The 18,302-nt window shown below is 46.2% G+C and overlaps 1 protein-coding gene across 2 annotated transcripts in view; it reads right to left on the bottom strand.

The window, feature by feature from the left end:
* Positions 1–5,055: 5,055 nt before the first annotated feature.
* The window catches only part of FAM156B (family with sequence similarity 156 member B), a 38,684-nt gene continuing 25,437 nt past the window's right edge, over positions 5,056–18,302 (bottom strand). For both annotated transcript variants that reach the window (XR_009214292.1, XR_009214290.1), the window contains one exon: positions 5,056–7,043. The gene's annotated coding sequence lies outside the window, so the exon portion shown is untranslated. The remainder of the gene's footprint in view (positions 7,044–18,302) is intronic.

Raw genomic sequence — 18,302 nt, forward strand, 5'->3', positions numbered from 1 at the left:
AGCTGGGCATGGTGGCGGGTGCCTGTAGTCCCAGCTATGCATGAGGCTGAGGCAAGAGAATCGCTTGAACCTGGGAGGCGGAGGTTGCAGTGAGCCGAGATCGCGCCACTGCACACCAGCCTGGGTGACAGAGCGAGACTCCGTCTCAAAGAAAAAAAAAGCCTGGCTTGGTAGAAGGAGAATGGCCTGGGGACTGACACGGGTCTCGAACGTGGAGCGGCCGGGGCAGTCGCGTCCCTCAGCCGTCAGCTCCCGACAGTAGGGAAGGAAACAGGAGCCGACCTCCCCGGGCGCCGAAGCGCAGGCCCAGAGCCCGTCAATCCTAGGCCAGCCCCGCCCTCCGGTCTGCGTTTTTCCGGCGGCGCAGGAACTTTCTGCGCGGATGCTGTGGTTGCGAGGGCGTGACAAGTGGGGATTACCGACGCCGCAAGGAGTTCCTGCTCGGCTGCTGTGGTTGCGGGGAGGGGACTAGCGCGGTTGCTGTGGTTGCGAGGGCGTGACTGGGAGGGGGTTCCGGCGCCGCAGGAACTTCGGGCGCGGTTGCTGTGATTGCGAGGGCGGGATTAGGAGAAGCTTTTGTGCAGGGGTGGGTCCCTTTTCCTCGTTCGCCGGAGCCATTGCAGCCTGTACCCTTCCCTTTCCGGGGTCGTAGTTCTCCTCCCGCTAGCCAGGCCCGAGGCCGAAAAGCAGAGAAGATGGAATTTCCTCTGCAGTTGGAGGCGTTCGGTTTTTGTGGCCGGCAGGTGGCAATGTTGCGCCATGGAGCTGCCCTGCTCGCCTCCCGCCCCGCCCTTCGCGAGCGAAAAAACGTCTCCAAACCTTTTCCGAGATTTTGTTTTCAATCGGCCTGTCTCCGGAGGTGCCCGTTCCTTTAGCAACCCTTGTGTGGTGAATGTCTCGTCCTTTTTTTTTTTTTTCGCCCAGGCTGGAGTGCAGTGGCGCGATCTCCGCTGACTGCAAGCTCCGCCTCCCCGGGTTCACGCCATTCTCCTGTCTCAGCCTCCCGAATAGCTGGGACTACAGGCGTCGGCGACCGCGTCCGGCTAATTTTTTGTGTTTTTAGTAGAGATGGGGTTTCGCTGTGTTAGCCAGGATGGTCTCGATCTCCTGACCTCGTAATCCCCCCGCCTCGGCCTCCCAAAGTGCTGGGATTACAGGCGTGAGCCACCGGGCCGGGCCTGGTATCATCCTTCTTTTCCCCCCACCGTCCTGGCGCCTGTGGATCTTCATCAATGTATTTTTTTTTTTTTGAGACAGAGTCTCGCTTTGTTGCCCAGGTTTGGGTGCAGTGTTGCGAGGTTCACTGCAACCTCCGCCTCCTGGGTTCAAGCGATTCTCCTGCCTCAGCCTCTTGAGTAGCTGAAATTACAGGCAGGCGCCACCACACCCGGCTAATTTTTGTATTTTTAAAAAGTACAGACGAGGTTTCACCATGTTGGCCAGGCCAGTCTCGAACTCCTGACCTCAGGTGATCCGCCCGCCTCAGCCTCCCAAAGTGCTGGGATTACAAGCGTGAGCCACCGCACCTGGCCCATCAATGTATTCTTTCATTAGGGACTGTGTTCAGCCTCACTGGAGAACACTGGGAGGCGAGATAACGCAGAATAAAGAAAACGAATCTTAGCCACCGTCCCATCACGCAGCGGTGACCATTCATTATGCTTTGTGATATTTCCTTAAGAAGGTTTTTCATCCATAAAGGTGCATTTTCCTCATACTGAGATTCCTAATTCCGTCACGACTTCAACATCCTTCTTTTTAAACTCGGTTTCACATTTTTGAAAAATTCTTTTTGTAACTTTCATGGTTTTGATTGAAATAATAATGCAAACGTTTTCTGGAACGTTGAAAGTTCCTGTAAAACTTGAGTGCACAATTCATTAACTCTATCCAAAGACAGCTGTCACTGTGTTATGAGGTCAGGAGCTGTGGTATGTGTGTTTTCCAGTCTTTTGTCCTCAGCACCTGGAAAACTACTTAGAATTTACTAGGTGCCTAATAAACATTGTGAATTAAACTGATATTTACATTTCCAGTCAATTTTCCTTATATATGTAGAGTTAATCTTTTCATAGCCCTGGATTATAATATAGCACCGGTTTTCTACATGATTTTTTCGTTTCACATTTTGTAGTGAGCATTTGCCTTTGTCGTTAACATTTCTTAAATGTTTGTCTTGCATTGGTCAGGTCAATTCACTTACAGAAGATAATTTTACTTGTTTATGATATTTAGGAAAGAATTCAGGGCTTTGCATGTAAAACACTCTCCTTAATTCCATACAAATCTCACTGAAGCCATCCAGCGCAGTGGCTCACGCCTGTAATCCCAGCACTTTGGGAGGCCAAGGCGGGCAGATCACCTGAGGTCGGGAGTTTGAGACCAGCCTAACTAACATGTTGAAACCCCGTCTCTACTAAAAATACAAAATTAGCTGGGCATGGAGGTGCACGACTGTAATCCCAGCTACTCGGGAGGCTGAGGCAGGAGAATCGCTTGAACCCAGGAGGTGGAGGTTGCAGTGAGCCAAGATCACACCACTGCACTCCTGCCTGGGCAAGAGTGAGACTCCGTCTCCAAAAATAATAATCTCACTGAAGCTTAATTAAGTTGTAGCCTAGAATTGCCTTGATAGAAACGGATCTTTTATTCTGTGTTTTAATCAGCTTTCAATATATTGGCTGTCTTCCACAGGACACTGCCCTAGATCAAGTCAATTCATAGAAGTGAGATTCTGGATGGCATGCTAAGGTTATCTGGCCCAGTGGTAAGAAGCAACAGTCAGTTTAGCTTGCTGCATTGATATAGTCATGTAATGACGTACTGGGGGCATAAAGAAAAATGCACTAAATATGAACTTAGGGGCCTAATTCCCAACATGTGATTGGAGTCAGGGCCACCATCACTTGACTGGAAGCACCATATGTGAGCCAAGGCTCATCTGACTGCAGTGGTCTTTCTCCATGTCTAGCTAATACTTGTGAAGCTGCTTTAGGCATGCCTCAAATAACTGAAAAAAATCACATACTTCTTTCCAAAAAGGGGGAGGGGGCTCACTGTAAACAGTACTGTACACAAATAATCGGAGTTAATTTATGCAGACAGCTTCTTTACCATAAAGCTGCGGTTTGATTTGGACAAGAAGTTCTTCACTAATATTCACTTCCTCTCACAGGGCCTCAGGCAGGGCCTTGGGCCAGGCCTCAAGAGAAGTTCCTTTCTATTAATAGTTCCTGCCCTGCCAGCCTTACCTACTTGACTGAGTCACTTTGCTTCTCTGGGCTTGCAGCAGCATCCAGGGAGGGGTGTGGTGAGAGTGCCCCTGTTCCCAGCACAACAGCTCCTCTTTTTTCTCTTATGCATTGGATTTTTTTTTCAAGAAACGTGCTTTTAACAAAAACTGAAATCCACTGGTCTACATGATTTCTAAGATTTCCTCTGTGCTTAGTCACCCACACATGAAAGGAAGGAAGATTGGACAGAAATGAAGTTATGAAAATGAGTAAGTACAGCCATCCATAGGAGTAGCAGCCACTACCAAGCAATCGCTCTGCTTAGGTCTCCAGCACTGTCAAGTTACTCTACTGGCCCTTGGCTTAATCAAAAGACTATTTGAAGATAAACTTTTATCTTTTGTTAAAGCTAATATATTTTTGCTGCCTCATTCAATAGATTAGCCTGTTTCCTAACTAAATAGTTATATAAGGGCTGGGCACGGTGGCTCACGCCTGTAATCCTGGCAATTTGGGAGGCCGAGGCAGGTGGATCACATGGTCAGGAGTTCAAGACCAGCCTGGCCAAGATGGTGAAACCCCGTCTCAACTAAAACTACAAATAATTAGCCAGGCGCCGTGGCAGGCACCTGTAATCCCAGCTACTTGGGAGGCTGAGGCAGGAGAATCGCTTGAACTCGGGCGGCAGAGGTTGCAGTGAACCAAGATCGCACCACTGCACTCCAGCCTGGGTGACAGACACTCTGTCTCAAAATAATAACAATAATAGGCATATAAGAGCATAGACTGTAGCATCACTGAAAACCAAACCCTATAGAAATTTGAGTCCTTTTTTTCAATTTAGTGAGTTTTTCTATATCTTTTCCAAATAGCAAAACACAGTTTTTCCTATATTTGTTTCCCAGTGGCATCTTAGGTTGTATTATTTTGGCACAGACACCCTTCGTTTGTATTTTAAAGATGTAGGGACCCCGTCTCTACAAAAAAGTTTTTTAAAATTAGCCAGATGTGGTTCCAGCTACTCAGGGGGCTGAAGTGGGAGGATTGCTTGAGCCCAGTAGTTTAAGGCTACAGTGAGCTGTGATCACACCATGGCACTCCAGCTTGGGCAACAGAGTGAGACCTTGTCTCGAAAAAAAAGATGTAAAGAAAGTCTTTACTCTCCCTAAAATTATGATTCCAGAGACTGTATTCTTATCTATTTCAAATCATGTGGATAAGATTTATTGAGCATATACTATGTGTTGGGTACTATACTGAGTCCTTTACATGTACTATTAGTCTCATTGATCATAGAAACCTTTGGAGTTTGTTATTGGTTACTATAATTATTCCTGTTTAACAGATGAGAAAACTGCTACTTAAAGAGACATCAGTGCTCAGGTGTGTGATGCTAAAGATGTTTGTATAATGTGAACCCTATGATGACTCAAGGGACAGATTTCCTCATTTTTTTTTTTTTTTTTTTTTTTGACGGAGTCTTACTCCGTCATCCAGGCTGGAGTGCAGTGGGGCGATCTCAGCTTACTGCAACCTCCGCCTCCTGGGTTCAAGCATTTCTCCTGCCTCAACCTCCCGAGTACTGGGTACAGGCGCACGCTACCACGCCCAGCTAATCTTTTGTATTTTAGTAGAGATGGGGGACATGAGCCACTGCACCTGGCCTTTTTTTTTTTTTTTTTTTTTTTTGGATACAGGGTCTCTATCACCCAGGCTGGAGTGCAGTGGTGCAGTAATGGTTCACTGCAGCCTCGACCTCCTGAGCTCAAGAGATCCTCCCACCTCAGCCTCCCAAGTAGCTGGAATCATACCTGGCTTTTTTTTTTTTTTTGAGATGGAGTCTCACTCTGTCAGCAGGCTGCAGTGCAGTGACACGATCTCGGCTCACTGCAATCTCCGCCTCCCGGGTTCAAGGGATTCTACTCCGTCAGCCTCCCGAGTAGCTAGGATTACAGGTGCGTGCCACCACACCCAGCTCATTTTTTCGTATTTTTAGTAGAGACAGGTTTTCACCATATTGGCCAGGATAGTCTCGATCTCCTAACCTTGTGATCCACCTGCCTCAGCCTCCCAAAGTGCTGGGATTACAGGCAAGAGCCACTGCGCCTGGCCATACCTGGCTAATTTTTAAAAATTAAAAACAAATCCCAGCACTTTGGGAGGCCAAGGTGGGAGGATCACTTGAGGTCAGGAGTTCGAGACCAGCTGGGCCAACATGGTGAAACCCCATATCTACTAAAAATACAAAAGTTGGCCAGGCATGGTGGCACGTGCCTGTAGTCCCAGCTACTCTGGAGGCTGAGGCACGAGAATTGCTTGAACCCAGGAGGCAGAGGTTGCAGTGAGCCGAGATTGCACCACTGCACTCCAGCCTGGGCAACAGAGTGAGACCCTATCTCAAAATAAATAATTTTTCCAGTCCCTCCTCTTAGACAAGATGAACTCCTTTCATTGCCAGCATATTCTTTTTTGGAGAGAAAACAAAATTATAAGGATATATCATATTCAGGAATTGAGCCAAGAAGGCCTCCATAATGGATCTGAGGAGCAGTTTGTTATTTGGTCTTCTGTTCCTTAGTCGTAGCATAGATCATCCATTTGATGGGAGAGTGCTGCTGGTCTTAACTAGATGTGATTGGATAGACTTCATGAGGAGTATTCCTATGAGAATAAAAAGACAAATTATCACTATATCTTGGAAAAGCAGTGCATCCCCAGGACTATATCCCTGTTGGGAATATTCAAGGGAAAAGGTCATATTCTCAGCCACCCAATGATAACCCAGAGGTCCCAGAGATCAGGACTAGGTGGCAATTCATCAAAAAGACATCAGAAAGGTGTTGGGGGATATATGTACAGCAGTCGTCATTGACAACTGCACAAACGCATCCATCTCCTAGATCTGCCCGGATGATGGCTAATGCCAGTTGATGATGGACAACAGCCTCTGGAGTTCTTGCATTTCTTGAGTGATTGTGTTAATATTTTTCGTGACATCACTGGTGACTTGGTTGGCTTCATGAATGAGAGCATGGAAAACTCGGGCATTGGGTTGAGCTTCTTCAGTAACCCACAGAGCTGGTTTGCCAGAAAAGCCCGCAACCTGAGACCTGTCTCTGTTGGGGGCGAACACATCTAAAACCATTCCAAGTCTTTTAGCTTCTTCAGACAGTTCCTGTTCATCTCCTGGAGAGAATGGCTGTTTTGCAGAGGGATGTTCTCACTCCTGACAATGGATTGTTCTGTCCAGGAGTGAGAGTTTTACTCTACTTCTAAAAAGGTGATAAGTTGTCAAAACTCTATCCAAATGTTAATTAGAAAGGGAGAAAGAGATGGGTAAGATAACACAACTATCCAATTGGCTGGTTAAAAAAAAAAAAGGCAGTGAACCCACAACAAAGTATGAATCGCTTGGGTATTCTCCGGGGGGGAAAAAAAACAATTGTCACAATTTATCATGTAACTTTCCTAGGTGCGGCTGGTGTTGGGGCTAAACCCAAGATACCCACTGCCTTCATTTGGGCTAATAACCTGGCCGGTTTCCTTTGCAGTAGCTTAGGCTCACAAATTTATGATTACAAACAAACACTTCCTTTGGATAAAAACAAGTTCATCTCCTTTGGTGCGTATCCTGGGTAGGGTGTGTTCATTTTGGAGAGTTGTCAGAGGTCCAGTTTGTATGGGAATGTGCCTCAAATGGCAGCCGTACTGGTGGAGAGATTTCTTCCAGGGTAGGAAATGGAGGAGTTGTAAAATACAATTGACAGGAAAAGGTGAGCAGAGCCAATAGGTGACATTAACTTCATAAGCCTGAGCAAGAAAATGAGAAAGATTTGAGGTATTGAGTAAGGGCAGAGGAGAAAGGGAGCAGGAAATGGGGAGAACAAGGAGAGGAAACAAATAGCAGAGTGAGGATACAAGTTGGTAGCGATAGTATAATTTTTGGCTAACAGGAAACACCTTCCAAAGTTTCTTAATTATAATTTCAGTAAAATGAGTAAGTAGAGATTCCCCAGATAGGAAGTACAAATTCTAATGTTCTTAAAAGTCATAGTAAGAGCTGTTGCCTTAGAGCAAGGGAATTAAGGAAATTAAATGTGTTGTGATGCAGGGAGTTGTATAAAGTCCATCTGTAAATCTTCAAAAGGTCCCTCGAGCTGTGGTTCCTGTCCATGTCCTACATTTACAGTTTGTCCAGGATTATAAAGTGTTGCAGGTGGAACATACCCTGGGGACATCATCTGCTACTCAAATAAAATTCCCCACCAGTGTTGGCCCAGAGTAGTTTTCAAGTTTGTTTACTGTGATGGATCATAGCCTACACATTTTTCATCAAGCTCCAATTCAGACTGGAGAGGCCAAACAGTCTTGGTATCTCCATTGCCCATCTGATAGGAGGGAACATTGGGTTTCTTCCAATATCTTATTTTACTGTGGTAAAATATACATAACATAAAATTTACTGTTTTAACCATTTTTAAGTATACAGTTCAGTTCCATTGAATACATTCATATTGTTCTGCAGGCACCACCACCATCCATCTCCAGAACTCTTTTCATCTTGCAAAACTGAAACTGTGTCCCCACTGAACCATAGCTCCATATTCCCCTCTCCTTCCAGCCCCTGGCAACTACCATTCTACTCCCTGTCTCTATGAATATGACTACTATAAATACCTCATATAAGTGAAATTATATAATGTTTGTCTTTATGACTGTCTTATTTCACTTAGTATGTCTTCAAGGTTTTTTAATGTTGTAGCATGTGTCAGAATGCCATTCCTTTTTTAAGGCTGAATAATACTCCACTGTATTTATATACCACATTTTGTGTATCTGTTCATCTGTTAATGGACACTTGGGTTGCTTCCACATTTTGGCTATTGAGAATAATGCTGCTATGAAAATGGGTGTACAAATATCTGGTCATGTCCCTGACTGCAGTTCTTTTGGGTATATACCAAGAAGTGGGATTGCTGGATTATATGGTAATTCTATGTTTAATTTTTTGAGGTACTGCCATTCTCCCTTATCTCTTTTATAGAATCAAATGCTTGTGACTGCAGTTTTCCCAAGGTTTCATAAAAGTGGTCTGGAGGCTCTTCAAGGAGAACTACAAACCACTGCTGAAGGAAATAAGAGAGGACACAAATGGAAAAACATTCCATGCTCATGGATAGGAAGAATCAATATCATGAAAATGGCCTTACGGCCCAAAGTAATTTATAGATTCAGTGCTATCCTCATCAAGCTACCACTGACTTTCTTCACAGAATTGGAAAAAAACTACTTTCAACTTCATATGGAATCAAAACAGAGCCCGCATAGCCAAGACAATCCTGGGCAAGAAGAACAAAGCTGGAGGCATCACGCTACCTGACTTGAAACTTTACTACAAGGCTACAGTAACCAAAACAGCATGGTACTGATACCAGAACAGAGATATAGACCAATGGAACAGAACGGAGGCCTCAGAAATAATACCACACATCTACCACCTCTGATCTTTGACAAACCTGACACGCACAAGCAATAGGGAAAACATTCCCTGTTTAATAAATGATGTTGGGAAAACTGGCTAGCCATATGCAGAAAACTGAAACTGGACCCCTTCCTTACACCTTATACAAAAATTAACACAAGATAGATCAAAGACTTGAACGTAAGACCTAGGACCATAAAAATCCTAGAAGAAAATCTGGGCAATACCATTTAGGATGTAGGCATGGGCAAAGACTTCATGTCTAAAACATCAAAAGCAATGGCAACAGAAGCCAAAATTGACAAATGGGATCTAATTAAACTAAAGAGCTTCTGCACAGCAAAAGAAACCACCATCAGAGTGAACAGGCAACCTACAGAATGGGACAAAATTTCTGCAATCTACCCATCTGACAAAGGGCTAATATCCAGAATCTACAAAGAACTTAAATTTACAAGAAAAAAATAACCCCATAAAAAAATGGGCAAAGGGTATGAGCTGATACTTCTCAAAAGAAGACATTTATGCAGCCAACAGACATGAAAAAATGCTCCTCATCACTGGTCATTAGAGAAATGCAAATCAAAACCACAATGAGGATACCATCTCACACCAGTTAGAATAGCGATCATTAAAAAGTCAGGAAACAACAGATGCTGGAGAGGATGTGGAGAAACAGGAACGCTTTTACACTGTTGGTGGGAGTGTAAATTAGTTCAACCATTGTGGAAGACAGTGTGGCGATTCTTCAAGGATCTAGAGCTAGAAATACCATTTGACCCAGCAATCCCATTACTGGGCATATACCTGAAGGATTATAAATCATTCTACTATAAAGACACGTGCACACATGTTTATTGCGGCACTATACACAATAGCAAAGACTTGGAACAACCCAAATGTCCATCAATGATAGTCTTGATTAAGAAAACGTGGCTCATATACACCATGGAATACTATGCAGCCATCAAAAGGATGAGTTTGTGTCCTTTGCAGGGACATGGATGAAGCTGGAAACCATCATTCTCAGCAAACTATCACAAGATCAGAAAACCAAACACCGCATATTCTCACTCATAAGTGGGAGCTGAAGAATGAGAACACATGGACACAGGGAGGGGAACATCACACACCAGGGCCTGTGGGGGGTGGGGGGATAGAGGAGGGATAACTTTAGGAGAAATACCTAATGTAGGTGATGAGTTCATGGGTGCAGCAAACCACCATGGCATGTGTATACCAATGTAACAAACCTGCACGTTCTGCACATATAACCCAGAACTTAAATTATAATAAATAAATAAGTGGTCTGGAGGAACCAAACCGTCATTAGTTTGCTGAATATGAATGAGAGCGAATTGTTTAGCATACCAGTCAAGCACCTTCCTTTTGTTTCACAGGTTTATTTCCTAGTAGGAGCTTTGACTACACTTACAGCCAATTCCTGGAGCAAGGTTTCTAGTAAAGCTCGACCTTGCTCACCATGTTTAATATAAGTACCAGCAGCAGGTAGGAAACCCTGTTGTTTCCGTAGAATACCAAAATTATAAACCACAATATCGGCACACATGCTTGTCTAGCTGTGTTGTATTTGTAGAGGCCCTTGTGTTTCCCTTAGGTGAAGTTGAGGGCCATAAGACTGTGCGTGCAGTTTTCTCCTCATTTATCATACTTTCTTCAAAATACTGAGCTAAGTGTTGTAACTCGTGGATGGGTATGACCTGCCCACCTATTTTCTGCTTCTGAACAGCGGCTGATATTTCAGGCTTAGGGCCATTAACAAAAAAGGTGAACTCCCTTGTATCAGCATTAATGCCCAACCTCTAGCATTCCTGATGGTAGTATCTAATTGGTCTCTATAGTTAGAGACAGATTCATCCTACCTTTGTCAACAGGATTGGATTGTTCTCTAGTAATTGTAAGGGGGTTAACTTCAGGGATAGCCTTTAAAAGACACTGTCCTATTTCTGGGGCTTTTGCATATGCAGAGCAGGTGTTATTTCTAGGAGCATTACCTAAATCCTCATTTATGGTGGCCTTGTCAAACCAGGCTCAGGGATCTGGTCTTACTAAAAGGTGTGCTAAATGATGTAGGTCAAGGAACTCAGGGTGGCCAGGTGCAGTGGCTCACGCCTGTAATCCCAGCATTTTGGGAGGCCGAGGCAGGTGGATCACCTGAGGTCAGGAATTCGAGACCAGCCTGGCCAACATAGTAAAATCCTGTCTCTACTAAAAATACAAAAATTAGCTGGGCGTGATGGTGGGCGCCTGTAATCCCAGGTACTCGGGAGGCTGAGGCAGGAGAATTGCTTGAACCCAGGAGGCAGAGGTTGTGGTGAGCCAAGATTGCGCCATTGCACTCCAGCCTGGGCAACAAGAGCAAAACTCCATAAATAATAATAATCAGAGATAGTGAAAAATATATATGTACAAAAATATTCTTTACATTTTATGGAGGGAATATCTTTGAGGAATGTATCAATATGCTTTCCTCCTACACATTTCCTTGCATGAATTTCCCTAGTGATTAGTAGAGTGCATTTTCTACCAGAAGGCAAAAATGGGAAATGAAAGAACACATAGCAGCTATAACTAAATTTCAAGACTAGATTTTACTACATGCGCTCTAAAAAAAATCTGACTTAAAAATCTGGTTGGGCGCCGTGGCTCATGCCTGTAATCCTAACACTTCAGGAGGTTGAGGCAGGTGGATCGTTTGATGCCAGGAGTTCAAGACCAGCCTGGCCAACGTTGTGAAACCCTGTCTCTACTAAAAAGACAAAAATCAGCCAGGCGTGGTGGCCCACGCCTGTAATCCCAGCTACTCAGGAGGGTAAGGCACAAGAATCGCTTGAACCTGGGAGGCAGAGGTGCAGTGAGCCGAGATCGTGCCACTGCACTCCAGCCTGGGAGACAGAGTGAGACTCCGTCTCGAAAAAAAAAGAAAAAAAAAATCTGTACCTACTACACACGTAATAGAAAATATTGGACACAACAACAGTAGTATGACATCTACAACTGCCAGGACCCAAACCAAGAACCTGTTGGGCTGTTTATGATGACCACCACACCCTGAAGCAGATGCTGTTACCACCCTTAATCTACACTTGTGGAAACAGGCACACAGAGGTGGAGTCAGTTGTCCCCGGTCTGTCAGACTCTATATTACACACTGGCTTGCAGAATGCTTTCCTGCCCCCAGTATAAGAATAAAAGACACACTGGGGAAGTGTGTAAAAGAGCCAGCAAAACATTTTTTAAAAATCATGGCAGTCACTGCTCACAGAAATAGTGCAAAATGGAAAGAAAAAACCATGTAGGAAATTGTTCAAAGAGTAGGATCTAAGTATTCTGAAATGATACTTTTTTTTTTTTTGAGACAAGGTCACTGTTCTGTCGCCCAGGTTGGAGTACAGTGGTGCAATCAAGGCTCACTGCAGCCTTGACCTCCTGGGCTCAGGGGACCCTCCCACTTCAGCTCCCTGTAGCTCCCAAAAGCTGGGACTATAGGTACACACCACCACAGCCTGCCAATTTTATTGTTTATGTTTTGTAGAGATAGGATCTCACTATGTTGCCCAGGCTGGCCTCCAACTTGATCCTGGGATCAAGCAATCCTCCTGCCTTGGCCTCCCAAAGTGCTGGGATTACAGGCCTGAGCCACGACGCCTGGCCTATTTTTTTTTAAAAAATCACCTGGAAGAAATTAGGCACTTGTATTTGTATTCAACAAATGTCTATATTGACAAGACAAAGCTAGGCACTGTTCTGGTAATGTGCTGAAAATACATTGGTGAGCAAAAACAAAGCAAAACAAATATAGTTCCTGTCCTTATAATGATCACTTTCCGATATTAACCTTTGAAATAGGGATTCAGGGGTTATTTCTGTTGTCCAGCTTAATTGTTAAAATTTTTTTTTGCTCTTCTATACTACATATTGTATTAGCAAAAGACATGAATAAAAAATTTTCAAGTCTTTTTGAAATAATTTGTGGGACACCTTAATGCTAAATAGAATAGTTTAAAAATTTTTGAAATAAATGATGCAAACATCAATCTCAGTATGTTTAAAATGTACCTTTATAGATGAAAACCCGCTAAGGAAATAAAAAAATATGATTAGTGATGATGGCATGTTGATGGAACTGTGGATAGTTTTCTTCACTATATTTTATCTCTCAGTGCTATGAAAAGATTGTTTCTACACGTATAAAGAAAAATGACGGGAAATATAAGTATTTTATTTCACAATGTTTATTAGGCACCCAGTAAATTCTAAGTGCCCTTGCAGGTACTGAGGACAAAAGACTGAAACACACACACACAGACCACAGCTCCTGCCCTCATAAAAGAACATGGTGACAGCTGTCTTTGGATCACGAGTTAATGAATTGTGCACTGGAGTTTTACAGGAACACTGAACATTCCAGAAAACGTTTGCATTATTTCAATCAAAACGACGAAAATCACAAAAACCATTTTTCAAAAATGTGAAACCGAGTTTTAAAATAAGGATGTTGAAGTCGTGACGCAAGTAGGAATGTCAGTATGTGGAAAATGCACCTTTATGGATGAAAAACCCTCTAAGGAAGAAATTTCACAAAGCATAATGGATGGCCACCGCTGAGTGATAGGACAGTGGCTAAGATTTGTTTTCTTTATTCTGCGTTATCTCGCCTCGCATGTTCTCCAGCAAGGCTGAACGCCCTACCTAATGAAAGAATACAATGATGAAGGCCCACGGATTCCAGGACGACGTGGGGGAAAGACCATTCAGAGCAGCAGAATAAGAGTTACGAAGGGACGCCCGCAGGTCCGCGGGAGACAGGCCGATTTGAAAAGCAAAAAGGCTTTGTCCACCAGTGCTGAGTTTCAGCGAGGGAACCCCCAGAAGGCGGCAACTCAGGCTCCAGGACCAGCCGGTTCACACGCCAGGGAAGGAGAAAAAAAAAAAAGAAAAAGCCTCTTCCCTCGGAAAAGGATGGGCAGCGTTTTTTCACTCGCGAAGGGCGGGGGGGAAGGCGAACAGGGCAGCTCCATGGCGCAACATTGCCACCTGCCGGCCACAGAAACCGAACGCCACCAACCGCAAAGGAAATTCCATTTTCTCCGCTGCTTCTCGGCACCAAGCCCGGAGAGCTCCACTGGGGTAGGAAAGGAGAACGACTAACAGAGAACGGACTGGAACGGGCCGCAATGACTCCGGCGAACAAGGAAGAGGGACTCACCCCTGCACAAAACCCTCCCCTAGTCCCGCCCTCGCAACCATAGCAACTGTGCAGCAAGTTCCTGCGGCGCCAGACACACCCACGAGTCCCGCCCTCGGAACCACAGCATCCGCGCAGAAAGTTCCTGCGCCGCCGGAAAAACGCAACCGGAGGGCGGGGCTGGCCTAGGATTGACGGGCTCTGGGCCTGCGCTTCGGCGCCCGGGGAGGTCGGCTCCTGTTTCCTTCCCTACTGTCGGGAGCTGACGGCTGAGGGACGCGACTGCCCCGGCCGCTCCACGTTCGAGACCCGTGTCAGTCCCCAGGCCATTCTCCTTCTACCAAGCCAGGCTTTTTTTTTCTTTGAGACGGAGTCTCGCTCTGTCACCCAGGCTGGTGTGCAGTGGCGCGATCTCGGCTCACTGCAACCTCCGCCTCCCAGGTTCAAGCGATTCTCTTGCCTCAGCCTCATGCATAGCTGGGACTACAGGCACCCGCCACCATGCCCAGCTAATTTTTGTATCTTTAGTAGAGGCGGGGTTTCACCATATTGGCCAGGCTGGTGTCGAACTCCTAACCTTGTGACCCCACGCATCGGCCTCCCAAAGTGCCCAGGCCAGCCTTTGCACACACTTCTCACGTGACACACCCCCTATACCCCCGCATTCCTTACTCTATAAATCCTCTCTGGCGACCCCCGCCCCCCCCCCCCCCCCCCCCGCCGGGGCTGACCAGGCCACCGCCAGAACCCCTATGTCCTCAGGGGTCTCCTCCTGCCCACCTAAGTCTCTTCTGCCAGCGGTCATGCCCTGGGCCTCAAGAAAGACCGCACCCCTCTACGATGTGTAGGAATGCACGGGCCCCATGCCTGTCTGAGCAACTGAGCGCTGCTGAGAAAAACCTTAGCAAGTCTTTCTCCATGACCAAGAGAGATTGCTTCTCACTTTCACTGTCATCCTATATCCATTGCTAACATACTCCCCAAGTATGCTAGGAACCCTCTTCCATTTCAGTGGCCTACCCTAAGGATTCATCGAGAAGACAGTAGCAATCCACTGGGAACTCTTAGAGCTTCCCAAGCCCGGTCTACCCGTGCCTGCCCTGGCATTCTCTGCCGCCCTTCTGCATACAGTGCTCCTAACTGAAGCCAGCTCCTCACCTCAGCTCAGGATCCCATACCTCCCACCTTCTCAGGGGCTTTGCTCCTGCAATGATCCCTCCTCTCTTCAAAGTCATCAACTGCCCCCTCTACGTTGGAGCATTCCACAAGCAAAGGAGGAAAAACCCACCCTCTCCCCACATGTCCTTCAGCAGCTGCTGGCACAGAATGTGCTGCCCTTCAACAAAAACTGCCTGGAGTTCTGAGGCCACGGCCTCCTCAACTCGCTTCAATAGGGCTTTTGTCCCTAATCTGTATTTTGGGGTGGCTGAGGTGGGAGGATCTCTTGAAACCAGGATTTTGAGGCTGCAATGAGCTACGATCGTGCCACTATAGTCCAGCCTTGGTGACGGAATGAAAGGGTGTCTCAAAAAAAAAAAAAAAAAAAAAGAGAGAGAGAGAGAGAAACAAGAGGGAAAAATCTCCCCTTCTTCTTAAAAGTAAGAAGCAGTAAACCTTTGGCTTACTGCTTTTTCCCTAGGCGTCCTTTCCTGGCTCTGGACACATTTTTCTGAATCCAAGCTCCATGGCTCAGGCCCTTGGAAACATATTCTGCTGTTGTTCTGAACCAAGTACAAATTCCCAACTGTGACCTTCTTGACCTGGATATAATAGGGCAAGTCTGAGGTGAACATGAAAGACAAGCCAAAGAAAGTGTCCTGTTCTGGTCACAGGGGGTAGGAGGTCCCCAGAGGCAGCGACAGAGTCAGACATCTCAGAGGAGGAAGGTGTGACAAGGGAGTGGAGAGACGCTTCGAGTAAAAGAGGGTTTTACCTCATGCAAATTTGGAGCTCGTTTTGCAGAATGGCCCAGAAGTCTCTTTGGGCAGAGGGATGTCTGGAGTTGAGGAATTTCACTTTGTAGAGCTGATCTTGGTTCCTGCTGTTTTGGGAGACCTCAGCGCTCTACATTCTCTGAGAGGGGAATGTGGAAGTGGCTGATTCAAAACCCAGCGGTGCTACCATGAAGCAAGCATAAGCCAGATAGGAGCTAGGGCTGAGGCTGTGGAGGCTGTGGAGTGGACAGCACTGGTCAGGGGTCGGGGAGAGCATGAGGCCCAGACTCACAAAGGTCTGCAGATGCCAGCACAGGTGGGCTGAGGTCCTGATCAAGATGGGAGAGACAAGAATGCAAGTTACGCCAGCCTCACACATGGGTGAGCAGGGCAGCATCGCCAGCAGGACCTGGGGACAAGAGTGAGCCTTCCCTCAGAAACCACCGAGGACACTGCAGTCAACATACAATGTCATAGGCCCCCTTCCCACATCACCATGGGGACTCAAAAGCCATATATGCCCCTTCCCCATCTTAGACAAGAGTAGGGAGGTGGGGTGGCAATCCAAGAGACTCATCATTTTCGCCAAGACAGATTGAGCATTTATACAAATGGACCGGTTACATAACGGCATCAGATGACACCAGATTAGACGAAAATCCAGTGCGTTTGTTTCCCCTTACTATCCAGTCCAGAGGGTGGACAAGCAAGACAAACGTCAGATCAGTCAGAGAGAATAAATAAGCCAGCGTGCTTGTGGGGTGTGAGGGGCTTGAGTGAGTTTGTGCTCTCTGCATACCATTCCCTGCGACTCCTCCTCTGCACACCGTCTTATCAGTCCACAGTAGCAAGGGAATGGGACGTACTTGTCTTCCCTACTGTAACCCAGGACAATTTTAACCCCTCATAAGCAGACTCCCAAAACAGGACACAGAAAGAGCAGAGAATCTGACAGACACACAGAATAGAGAAGCTGTCGTTCCCCTCCCCATGCAAGGCCAGGCTCTACTGTCCTTTATTAAGACAGACCCCATTTCCCAGGGCCTGAGCCATGGAGCTTGGAGTCAAACAATGTGTCCAGAGCCAGGAAAGGACGCCTAGAGAAAAAGCAGTAAGCCAAAGATTCTTATAAAAAGAAGGGTTTTTTTTTCCCTTCTTTCCTTTCTCTTTTTTTCTGTCACCCAGGATGGAGTATAGTAGCATGATTGTAGCTCACTGCAGCCTCAAACTCCTGGGCTCAAGAGATCCTCCCACCTCAACCACCCCAGTAGCTGGGAGTACAATCTTGCACGACCACAGCCAGCTGACGTTCTTATTCTTTGTAGAGACGAGGTCTCATTATGTTGCCCAGGCTGGTCTCAAACTCCTGGGCTCAAGCATCCTCCGGCCTCAGCCTCCCAAATGATTGGGATTACAGGTGTGTACCAGTGTGCATGGCTGCCACCTCTTCTTTAATCATCTGAGGTGATATTAACTCCCCATAAATAGACCCTCCCCAAACAGAGCACAGAAAGAGGAGAAAACCAGACACACACAGAGAGTGGAGCAGCCAATGAGAGTGTCACTGAGGTGAGCAGGGCCTCCTTGAGGGCCGTCATTGACATCTCCAGCCATGCCGGGCTCCAGTGTTCTTTATTAAGACAGACCCCACTTCCCAGGGCCTGAGCCCTGGAGGGTGGGGTGAAAAAATGCTTCTACAGCCAGAGAATGACGCCTGGAGGAAATGCAGCAAGCCAAAATTTCTTATTAAAAGAAGGAGGGCTTTTTTCCTTCTTATTTCTTTCAAATGTACATAATGCCAGTTTCCTCCCAAGAGTTGACAGGTACAGGGGAGAACTTCAGTGGCTCCTGACAGACCCAAGAATTGTCTCCCATCGTTGTATCCTGGCAGAAACTCATTCTCCAAGGCAGAACCTCCTCATTTCTCACAAGACGCCACGCGCTCTAGTGCACTGGCATGGCCCTTTGGGCAGGTCTTGCTTCTCCACCCCGGGGCGAGTCAGCTGTCTTGGGCCCCTTTGAGTGTTTTCATTTAATAATAGAACTCGGTTACTAATAGAAGCAGCCGCCACAGTTAGGCAGCAAAAACAAAATTGGTAATAGCACTCTTACTTCACATGGAGCTGTAAGATTTAGAAAACATTTATATACGCATTGCCTGATTCGGTTTTGTTTTTTTGATATAAGATCTTGCTCTGTCACCCAGGCTGGAGTGCAGTGGTGCAAACATAGATCACTACAGCCTTGAACTCGGCTCAAGCCATCCTCCCACCTCAGCCTCTCGAGTACCTGGAACTCCGAGGCCACGCCACCACTTCCAGATCCCGATTGGGCTCTTGACGCTGAGAAAATCATGACTTCTACAGCACTTCTTCACGCCCCAGCAGCGCTCTGAGGCCGAAGAGTCTGGCAAATGCACACCAGGAACCAGACCCAGAGAGGCT

The sequence above is a fragment of the Hylobates moloch genome, unplaced genomic scaffold (assembly GCF_009828535.3).
Source record: "Hylobates moloch isolate HMO894 unplaced genomic scaffold, HMol_V3 SCAFFOLD_7, whole genome shotgun sequence".
Lineage (NCBI taxonomy): Eukaryota > Metazoa > Chordata > Mammalia > Primates > Hylobatidae > Hylobates > Hylobates moloch.